The sequence below is a fragment of the Papaver somniferum genome, chromosome 10 (assembly GCF_003573695.1).
Source record: "Papaver somniferum cultivar HN1 chromosome 10, ASM357369v1, whole genome shotgun sequence".
In the NCBI taxonomy this organism is placed as follows: domain Eukaryota; kingdom Viridiplantae; phylum Streptophyta; class Magnoliopsida; order Ranunculales; family Papaveraceae; genus Papaver; species Papaver somniferum.
The window spans coordinates 147,459,333-147,471,683 of record NC_039367.1 but is presented as its reverse complement, the minus strand read 5'-3'; the positions used below and the strand labels follow the sequence as shown (position 1 = coordinate 147,471,683).

At 38.2% G+C, this 12,351-nt stretch overlaps 1 pseudogene; it reads right to left on the bottom strand.

The window, feature by feature from the left end:
- Positions 1 to 1,384: 1,384 nt before the first annotated feature.
- LOC113316461 lies at positions 1,385 to 11,567 on the bottom strand (annotated as a pseudogene).
- Positions 11,568 to 12,351: the final 784 nt, after the last annotated feature.

The window sequence follows — 12,351 nt, the reverse complement described above, 5'->3', positions numbered from 1 at the left end:
TTAGCCTCGGTGAATGTTACAAATTCACAGGTCCAAAGCTGATTTTATAACCGATGTAGTCAAATTGGTTCAAGTAATATATGGAAGTAAAAAAATTAATACATCTTCATTATAACTTAGAAACACTTTGTCATTTTAGTGTATGACTTCAGTAACAAGATAATATTTTCAATATTACGACATGCTCAAAATATTGAAATCAGAACCAATAACTAATGTTCCACAACTACTGAAAACAGTATGACTTAAGTATTTAAAAGTTTATAAATTAGTCAGGACAACACTTCTAGATTAAATTAAAATTAAGTAGCTCAAAAATAGATATGGTTAACCATAATAAAGCATTAAAACAAAAATAGTATAACTCAAATTCTGCTGATGATTTGGCCATAATAAAAATATGGTATAATGAAATCCGACTAATGATGTCCTAGCTGAAAGGGTTGAAACCCTTTAGGGGAGGGTGTATATTTATTGCTGGTATGGTCGATGGCGCGTCATGATGGCGCAACTGCATAGACAAGTATACATAATGATGACGAACACCGCAAAGTCGGTGGCCGAGGAATGAAGCATATTGGTCAACACAATGAAGCTTCATTGAGAAAGGTAAGACATGCCTAATGACAAATGCGACATGCGACACAATTCTGATCAATTCTCAAAATAAATTTGCTGAATCAAGACTCGAGTCTCGGGTGAACGTTTATTAGCTAATCTCGGATTAACATATTCCATTAGTCCTAGTATACAACACTATCTATTTAAATTTATTAATTACCTCAAAGTTTTCATTTGTGCTTTTTCCATTTTTTTTGAATTTTCTTCTCATAATTATCAGATATCTGCTTATTAATATTTATGGTAGGTTTTGCAGAGTGTTATCGAGTTCTTGCAACAAAAAAAATTGTGTCCATAACAAGACGTTCTGCTAAAGTACGCGGAAAATCTTTTCTTATTACACCATATAAGACGATAATGTATTACGCATCAGATGGCATGGTATAAGCGGGAACAATCTACCCAAATCGTCGTAACATATCCGATATGTCAAATTCAGTTTAATGGGTATGATATTTTAGATAGAATGCTACTAGTAGAACACCATCATTCTTTGATACAATGTTGAGTTGTTAATTCTTTTCGATACCCGTTTTAATTACTATTGCATCTTCTCTATATTTCTCCACGATATTATAGTAACCCTGCATTTTATAGGCAAAAAAATATGCATATAAGTTTGTGGTATTTAACCCATGAACCAACTTGACCAGAATTTAAACAATTTTTATAGACTTACCTCGAAACCAAGCGGATAAGTTGTTAATATTGAGTGACAACTTGACTAGAACCTTTGGAGAAGTTAACAGTGAACGTAGGTTGATTAGTACCCCAAGTAATTGATATGGAAAATCAGTTCCTCTGGCAGTGTTCTTTTGTCCTCCGGATCGACCATCCAATCCCAGCATATGCAGGGCTATATTTTTCGACGTAATATAAAAAACTTATATTTTTCACCAGAGACGTACGGAAATCCCACTCTAACAGGAAGTTACTCAAATTAATATTTATAGTGATTTATAAAAGCTTTACTGGATCTATAAAGTACTGTGTTATTGGTTGTTTACTTTTAAAATTGTTTTCTAAGTATATGTTATTAGTTGTAGATTGTAAAAAAGTTTTCTAAAGTTTGCGTTACTCATTGAAAAATCGAAAAATTAAAGATTTTGCATACTTACCTATTTAACTTTTAAGACTTTGACTGACTTTTGTGTATATAATTAAAAATATATTTTATTTTATTTTACTTTATTTCATAAATCTATATAATTTATAAAGCTCATATCATAAATACATATAAATTACATAATATGATTAACAACTTTTTTATTTTATTATTATGCATTTTTTTGAGAAAGTAAATAAACTATGGTTTGTATAAAGATTTGGTCGGCAACCTAGCAACAAGCTGGGCACCAACTCCATTTTGAATAGCAACGCCTAATCTATAAAAAATAAAGCTACCTACACCGTTACTAGCATCATTATTAGCTAAGCAATTCTTCAATCTTTTAAAATGGCACAAAGTACCTTCACTAAGCTCCCCAAGTGAAGATACTTTGGCGAAGAAGACGACGATTTCTGGTGATTGAAAACCAGTTCATCGATCTTTGATTTCTGGTTTTCCAACGTTCATTCTAATCCTCCTCTTCCTCTTGTTATTGTTTGCCGCATATGGAGATGCAGTTTTGATACCCTAGAGGTTTTAGCTCAGGCCACAGGTGCGGCTACTTTTAGGGTTTTGGGGTTTTCCTGTTATTTCATAAAACTGAGCTCGACCTTGCTCCCTGAGAAGAACGTTCATACGCATCTCAGTTTATTTTCCTGTTGTGTTCATGTCTCGGACTCGAGCTAGGACGTTTAACAGCCTGAAAACTGAGCTTACCAGTCCTTCCTCACAGACATCATCCCAGATTTGATACCCTAGAGGTTTTAGCCCACCACATGTGCGGATACTCTGAGGGTTTTGGGGTTTTCCTGTGGTTTCATGAAACGGAGCTCGACCTTTCTCCCTGAGAACTTCGACCTTGCTCCCTGAGAACATTCAACAGCACAGACGTCAGTCTCAGAGATGTTCATACGTAGCTCAGTTTAGTTTTCCTGTTGTGGTCATGTCTCGGACTCGAGCTAGGACGTCTAACATTATGAAAAACTGAGCTTACCAGTCCTTCTTCCTCACAGACATCATCCCAGGTAGGTGTTCCTCCGGATTCCTTATCGCAGTCATCATCAAAGGGGTCAGTTTCTTCCCAGGGACAAGGTTCTCAGAGGGACAAGATTCTTTGTCCGTTTGAGAGTTACGATGGCTGTAAGGGTGGAAGGGGAGGTAAAGGCTATGCCCAGAGTGCCAAATACCGTCACCTTATGGATCATCACATCCTAACTGAACATGCGAAATCAGTTTTCCAAAACCGGATAACATCGACTGAGACCTGTTTCGCATCATGGGAGAACGTACTAAGGGATATGCAGAGCTGGTTATGCTTGGAATGTATGCACATTCACGCCTGGAAGATGTCTTGCAGGTCACAAACTCATCCTGCGAAGGTAGTCCAATGTCCTTTTAACGATGTAGGAGTAGATTTTTTGATCTACGGTGCTGTGAAGCCAGTTGGTGCGGTTCAGAAATGTCCTGCTGATGCTGTCGTTGCAGTTCAGAGACCACCTATATATCCTGCTGATGCTGTTGATGCAGTCCAGAAGCCACTACCTGATGCAGTCCAGAAGCCCATTGCCCGTTGATGCTCTCCTTTCTGCTGTTAGCACAGATTATGCTGTGAATCCAATGCAGGTACATGCTGTTGATGCAGCTGTTGTTGGTCCGGTTTCAGCTGGGTCAACTGAACAGTCAGCTGAACCGGCGCTGGCTGGCGCAGTTCTTTCTTCCACTGTCCAAGCTGATTTGTGTGAAGATGGAAGCCTCAATGTAGAATTATTAAACCAGGTGCTTTTGAGGTAGATTGCCACCACGGTAAGTATTTCGGCACCCTGCAGGCTAACTTTTTCTCGCATCCTAAAATCATCTCTGGACTCCGTGATTGCGAATCCACTGAGCATTGCGGCCTGGGCTCGTTTGTTGTTGCTGCCCACCTGTACTTTAAACTTATTTGTGCCTAACAGTTCCAGAGAGGAACGATCCGGGTGTCGAAAAAAGATGCAAATCACGTATATAAAAAAAGCCTTGACGATTTGGAGAGAGCCTGCGGGATGTACCACTTTGGTTCGACAGCTACTAGGTCTGACCAAGACTCCCCCGAAACAGCAACAACCGAGTAAGAAGAGGAGTTTAAAGCTGATTGCTTGTAGGCGGAAAATGAGTTATGGCCATTACACAGCGGCTATTCGCATTCTTTCGTCCAGTGGTGTGGATCCTCCAACTCCGGACACATTATTCGAACTTCAGCAAAAACATCCTCCTGCTGGACTGCCTCTGATACCACCGGAAGACATCTCGACACCAGCCTTATGTGTTATTCCCAAAGATGTCCTCCTTGCCCTCAAAAGCTTCCCTAAAGGTACCTCGTGTGGGCGAGATGGCCTCAGGGCTCAACATTTGTTGGATGCTATGAGTGGAGCCGGTGCTGCCGTTGCTGAGGAGTTATTGTCGTCTATTACCGGTGTTGTTAACCTATGGCTCTCTGGTAAGTGCCCTTCCATTCTGGGTGAGTTCGTAGCTAGTGCGCCCCTAACTCCATTACTCAAGCCTGGCGGCGGTCTGAGACCAATTGCAGTCGGTACCATCTGGCGTAGACTTTGCTCGAAATTGGCTGCCACGTCTATCACAAAGGATATGACCGAATACCTAGCTTATCAGTATGGTGTTGGTATTCCTTGTGGTGGGGAAGGTATTTTGCACTTTGCGAATAGGTTATTGGAGCTAATGGGTGCCGACCACACCCGGTCTATGTTGTTGATAGACTTCTCTTATTGGGTCGAGTTTTTCTATGCGAAACCAGCTAGGCTGTATTATCAAGATCATGTTCTCTCTTCTCCCATGGGTGTTCAACAGGGTGATCCCCTTGGTCCTCTTTTATTTGCTTTGGTTCTTCATCCTCTTGCCGAGAAGATTGCTACTAATTGTACTTTAGACTTCCAAGCTTGGTACTTAGATGACGGCACTATTGCGGGTGATACTATGGAAGTGTCTAAAGCTCTTAAAATTCTCCAGGAAGATGGACCTAGCTCTGGTTTACACTTGAACATCGCGAAGACGGAACTGTTTTGGCCATCTTATGATCCGAGACAATGTCTTTCCTACCAATATTGGCAGACCAGCGGGTGGTGTTACACTTCTTGGTGGACCGGTCAGCTTGGATATGGAGTTTTGCAGCAACATTGTTCGGGGTAGGGTGGATAAAACCTTGCAGCTTATGAATAATATTCAAGAACTACAAGACCCCCAAAGTGAGTTGTTGCTTTTGCGTAGTTGCGCTGGTGTCTCAAGGTTATATTTCTCTCTTCGCACCACCTGCCCCGAGGCACTCCAGGTTGCAGGGTCTCTCTTTGGTGACCACCTTATGCAGTATCTGCGCCGGCTTGTGGTTGGAGATGGGGATGGTTTGGGTTTGATTCAACAACGATTAGCCACCCTTCCAATCAAAGATGGTGGTTTTGGCGTACTCACTATGCAAGATTCTATGAAGTACTGTTACTTAGCATCCCAGGCTCAGACTCAACACTTGCAGAATTCAATTCTGAAGTTGCCAGCAACAACTGAACTGTCTCAAGGTTTTTAACACGCGATACAAGGCTTCACCCAAGCTTGTGGTCTATCCTTATCCGATTTCAACATCAATGACGCTGCCCCCCATTTCATGAAGTCTCTGGCAGTTATCTACTTCGGTGTTGTCAAGGAAAAGGTACCCTCTTGCTTCTCGTTATCTACGCGTGAATCCACCATTTGGCAATATAATAGGGAAGAGCATGCAGTGGATTTTATTAAGGCTATCCCTATTCCAGGGCTTAACCAAGTTGTTGGGCCTAGACAGTTCAGTTCTGTCCTACAGTATCGTTTAGGGATACCTCTCTTTGAGAAGGATAGCAAATGTGCATGTTGTGGTAAACATATGGATATTTTTGGAGATCATGTTATTCATTGTGCTAGTGAGGTAGGGCTTAAATTTAGACATGACATGGCCAAAGATGTCTTAGCGGATATATGTTACAAAGCAGGGATTCTGGCTAGGAAAGAGGTGTCTCTAGGGCTTATTTCAGCAGACAACAAGGAACTTCGACCGGCGGATATCATGGTTTATAACTGGGAAAACGGCAGAGATGTGTGTATGGATGTCACCGGGGTTTCTCCTTTTACTAGTGCTAGGACTCGCAACTTTATACCAGGGTCTGCTATTTCTGCAGCCATCACTCGCAAGAACAATAAGTACCTGGACAAGTGCACTTCACTCGGCTATGGTTTTGGGGTTCTAGCCTTTACCACTTTCGGGGAGCTTAGTCCTGATTTAACATCCTTTTTAAAGAGATTGAGAAATTGTATGGCTAGACATGATGCTAATTTTAAGATAAGTAATTCTCTTTTTCACAGACTAGGAATAGTTATTCAAAAAGGTGTTGGTGCCCAGCTTGTTGCTAGGTTACCCTCCTTCCCCTGTAATACTGATTTTGATTCATAATAAAAGCCTTCATGGCCCCTTTTATAATAATAATAATAATAATAATAATAATAATATTTACTTAATTACTTTTATTATTTAATGCATGTTATTTAACATAAGAAAGATGTTATATATACAATACAAATAAATCAATTTAACCGAATTTAGTATGATATATAAGCTACAATAAATTTCATATTGTATTTATCATGCAAACTTCTATACAAACAGGGACGGAACTAAGTGTAGTTCAGGGGTGGCGCTCGCCTCCCCTGTTTCTCTTTAATTCATTATAAATCCTTTGGAACTTTTATTATTTTGATGAAAAATTGTTAGTTAGCCCTCCTTGAATTTTTATTTTGGTTAATTAGCCTCCCCTGAAAGATGTTTCTGGCTCCGTCCCTGTATACAAAGTTTGTATTAACAACTCTTCAGGAATCCACAAATCTTTTTAAGACATTAAATAACTTTGGATAACTCCGTGAAGTTTTACCCAATTCGATAGAACTCTCAGAAAGTTATTAATTTTCGCGACTCTTTTTAAATCTTTAAAAACTACTAAATAGACCCTTGTAGTTCTGGGTAGATGAATGGAGCAATAAATTCGCCACTCGCGGCATCAACATGAATTGGGGTATCCCATCTGCAAATACACCAAAAATTAACTATGCGATATAGATGGCTCTGGAATAGTTTTAAAATAAAGAAACTATCAATTAGATGTTTTTATCAAGGAAAGGAAAATATACCTAGTGATCCTGTTCTTCTCAAGCAAGAGATTATTCAAGAGCTTAACATCTTCGAATTCTCCATTTCAGGTTGACCGAGGATTGCAGCTACACATGTGGTATTCTCATCCACCATTTCAACATCTTTTGCTGGATCCATCACATAGTAACCCTCACTGAGTTTCACTTCTTTAAGCTCCACCTCGAAGTACCTTGCAAACTTCTTCCAAATTACCTAAACATTGACACCAGTGACAATGTTGGGTTAATTTTCCGCAGGATTTGACCAAAGTTTCATCTTGTTTTGTCATGTCCTCTTGAATACTAATTCGGCTAGTATTATTGTCTCTAATGATCCAACTATCCCGCCTCCTATCCCGGCTTCCGAGTCTCCAAGTAGTGCATTAAAGACATGGGCCATCATATTCACATAACGGTTCTGTACATGTGTTATTTAGAAAAATCAATTGATGATTTGATGTATCTAGCTTTTACGTATACGAAGGAATTATAATTGGGTTAGACCGACCCGAGGGCTTTTAGGTATATGTAGGGAGAGAATCTCTTTTATGACCACTTTTTTATCAAATGTAGAGTCACGAAACCTAGTTTAATTGGGGGCCTTGCACTAGAGGACAAAAAAGATCACCCAATCCTAATTTGGGTCACCCCTTAAAAAAAAATATTTTTTAAATGACTAAAATGCCCCTAAATAATTAGTGATAATCTGATTTACTTAGAGTTTAATTCTTTTTTTTCTAGATTTTTTGTCTGCAATTTTGTGTCTGATTTTTTTTTTTTGCCCAGATCTAAATGAAAAGTCGTCATGGTATTGAAAATTTTCAGTGACGACCCCAAATAGTCGTTAATTTTTCGACTGTTTCCGTGACGACTCTAAACTGTCGAAGATTCATTAATAGCGGAAATGTACGACAGTTTTGTGTCGTCATAAACATAATCAATTCCCTGACGACCCTTTGGAAGAGTCGTTATTGTTTTAATTATGTATATGACGATTGTAAACAGTCGTTAATGTTTTAGAAGTGTCGTTAAAAACAATCGTTAGTCTCTAAAAAGAGTCGTTATCTTCATCGTTAATGGAGGAAATGTACGACAGTTTAGAGTCGTCATATACATAATCAATTCCATGACGACTCTTTGGAAGAGTCGTTATTGTTTTAATTATGTATATGACAACTTTAAACTGTCGTTAATGTCTATGAAGGGTCGTTAATTAGGGTAGTCATTTGGAAAAAAGAGTCAAGGGTAAAATAGTACATTCACAGTCGGATTAATATGCCGAAAATTTTGGGGTGCAAATAAAATGTCATGGGCCCCAATTAGTTTCTTTGGCCCCCAATCAAACGAGGTAACGAAATTGTTCAATTTGACAAAAAAAAGTTGAGATTCCGTAGCTTTTTTTCGTTACTTGACAAAAATAACCCTCAAATCAATGGTATCTCCTCCACCCTATTTTCTTTTCGGTTTAGATAGTCTCATCGTCACCAAACCACCATAACAGGAACCCGTTCAACGTTTAAGCCGCCACCAGAACCACCGCCACCACCATAACCCTAATAATAACTACCACCATCAACACCACCTCCACCTCGCCATACCACTACCACCATCACCACCATCACCACAACCTCCACCGTCACAGTATCCACCGCCACAATTGACGCCGTCGCCAACACCTCCACAAATAATAGCAGCCCCGCCACCATCTCGAACGACACATCTCATTACTTCACCTACCACCAGCATCACCGTCATCACCACCGCCGCCATCACTACCAGTGCCGTCAGAATAACCAGCGCCACCAATCCACCCGCAGAGGTTTTCTCAATTTCATCAAACTGGCAAAATCAGAACTCTAATTGAGCAAAATAAAATCATTTATACAAATTTTCTAAGAAACAGGAGAATTTAATCATACCCCCAGCCCTATTTTCTCGTGATACTAATTTATTTCCCACCGCCACTACCAAATTCATACACCATTATCAATTTCCCAAATATTCATTACATCGATTGGATGATTCGGATCCCAATCAAAATCATTAATTTACCACTAGCAACACCATCTCCGCAATTCTGACCAACACAAACAAACAAACAAACAAAAAAGCACAGTCTCCGAAACCGCCGTCGCCACCGCCACCGCCACCGCTACCAACAAAACAAACAAATATCTTCCCAAAGTGTAATCAAATATCAAATCCTTATAATCATTTGATGGATTTGGACTTCTCCCTAATCAGTAAAACTCCATCGGTTCGAAAAAATCCATCAATTTGTTCTTCATTTTTTCCCAAACTACAGAAAGTAAAAAAAGAAAAGACTGCCGATTTTGCAAATTTGATCGACCTGTAGCTTTTACACCTCAACCCATTGAAACATGGTCAAAATTGTTCACTCGCAGAAGAAGAAATTGAAATTCCAGAGTTACAGGTGAAGAAGATGAACATTTCAGATCCAATCTTCACTAGCATACTCGGGAGCTCACTAAATCATCATCTCTTCATCATTCATCCTCAAAAATCAATCAAATAATGCGAAAGCCTTATAATTTAGATGGGTTTCATCATACAAACACATAATATGTGAGAAAAAATAAAAATTGGAAAACAGATCTAAAATGCGAAAAAAAAAAAAAATCACTCTGAAGAAAAAAGAATTCCTGGGAAGAAGAAGACGGAGGGGGAGAAAAATAAATTTCGCTTTTCACTTCCATCAAAAATGTAAAATGTTGACCACCCTGGTAGGTTATTTTGCCACATAAAGATAAAATAAAGTCTGCCTATGCCAGTGCCACCGTGTGGTTGGTTATTTTCTTTACGCCTATGTCACATGCAGCGTATTTTTGACCACGTGGAAAGAATACTTAGACCATAGGTCCTGATTCTAAAGAGTTAGACAGAGAAAATGAGTGAGTTGGAATTGAGTGTTTGATAACGTACCATAAAAATGTTGTGGTACGTAGAAATTTCTGTTTTAAGAAAGAAAAACAGAACCTCAGTTACATCGTAAAAATGTGTGCCATCGTTGCACGAGTTATCCAACGTATAAGAATTGGATTTTGTTTTTTGAGATTAAGCTTACAACAATTAATTTTAAAGAGAAAAATAAACATGATCCAACTTCACGTGGAAAATGAAAGATGTAATTCGTAGAAGACATTTGTTTGTGGACGTGTAACGTACATGCACTCTACTTATAGACTTTTAATGGTTTTTCGGTCGGCCCTTTCCACCGTGGTAGCGGTGTTCTAGTATATCAAGTGGATCATCATCGTTTTTTCTGCTTCCCCAAGATTAACAATCCAAACAAAAAAATAAACTAAGATTACTACAGACACGTACCTAAAGTTCAGTTATAACAACACATTCATCCATGTCGACATAATTTTTATCAACATAATCCGTGATACTCTTATTACATTCAATCCAAGTTGTCACAAAGGAAGCAAGACATAATTATCTAATTTGCAACTTCCTTTAGGATTGAGTCTTCCGCATCTTAAACCTGATCAAAACTAACACAAAATTAGATAAGCCCATTTCATAAACAAACTGTTAAAAAACTGGCAGCCAAAGTTGCTGGCTAGTCAATTGTTTCGTTGAGACAAAACTTCAATTTATTTTCTAATCCATTTGAAAATATATATCCAGTGCAAACATATATAAAAATAACACTGAAAGTGAACAGAACTAAATTAACCTTGCCAGGGAAGTTCGAACGTATCGAAAAGCGAAATTCGAGTAAATGGAAACATTAAAATCAGAAGCATTCTTTGGAAAAAACCATTTTTAATTCTAAAAACAAACATAAACAAGTAGTAATGGAGAACTTGATATTGCAAGGATGAAGAAGAGTAGAAGATAACATGAATGAATCAAGTGGTTTAGGTTCCATGTAGAACTCTAAGTATGACCGGTCTTTTCTTTAATTGATTCCTTACTACCAATTTCACTTTTTACAAAAACGCTTTGAAACCAACAAACTTTTTTCAAAGTGCTTTTTTCTTTAATTGATTTCTTATTACCAATTTCACTTTTTACAAGAGCGCTTTGGAACCAATTTGTAACAAACTTTCTTCAAAGTGCTTTTTTCTTTAATTGATTCCTTACCACCAATTTCATTTTTTACAAAAGCGCTTTGGAACCAACTTGTAACAAACTTTTTTCAAAGTGCTTTTTTTCAAAAGCATTTGTGTTTATGAAATCAGGTGGGATCAAAGGTTATGCTTTTAGAGCTTTTAAAAGCTCCTCTCCCCCGACTTTTAAAAGTTACACCGTGTTCGTTTCAAAGTTTTAAAGTCTAAGGAATTCAATTACAAGGTAATTCAATTCCTGAAATTCAATTCCATTCCTTGATAAAAAAATATTGTTTGGTTGAGATAATCAAATTCCTAGTAATCCAAATTAATCAAATCACCTTAAATGTCCTTGTTTCTTCAATCTCATCATCTCCATAATCACAATTACAATCAAATAATACATCAGAATGTAAAGAAGAAACTACTACCACCATCACCATTACCACCAGCAGCAACCACCACCATCGCCACCAGCATAAACCACTACCGTCGTCAATACCATTACCACCCCACCACCACCAACCACCAACATGACCACCTGTAAGAAACATCACCGCCACCATCACCATCCACCACCATCACCAACCTTGTTCAACTTCGTCTCTTGTTATGAGTAAAAATTGTAATACATATCCGATCATTAAGGGATAATTTTGACATTTTACGTTGATTCCCTGGAATTCGATTTTATTCCACCCACCTACTGATGCAATTGAAAACTAGGTTTTGAGGGTAATTCAACTCTCCAGGAATTGGATTCCTGGCTCCAAAACTGTGTTCGGTTCAGAGAATTGCGGTGATTACCTTGTAATCGGATTACTGAGCTCTCAATTCTCCCAACCGAACACGCTGTTAGGGATTTTTGGAAGTGCTTTGGGTTAAAATCACTTTGAATTTTTTTTACCAAACACCAATATGAAAAATAATTACTATATATACATTTTAAAAGTGCTTTTGAAAAAATAAAAACATTACCAAACCCAGCCTTAGGCGAACTTTTAAAAACTACCCAAGGGTAGCTTTGCCTTTTAAAGAATGCGAAATTGAGGGATAAAAAAACAATTGGGGGATATAAGAAAAGGACAAAAACTGGATCCAGATATTAATTCGGGATCACCCCTTATCTAAGTATTTTACGTATTACCTAATCTACCCCTCACTAATCAGGATTAATGACTAATAATAATTAGTAAAATCATAAGATTTTTAATAAATGATTAGTGTGTGTTTTATTTGAATTTGGGTGAGTGAGGTGAGCGTAGAAGGAGGGAAAAATATTTTGAGTGAAATTTTTTTTTGTGAAAATGGAAGATGATTTTGAGGAGATAATTGCAGCTGCTGAATCTT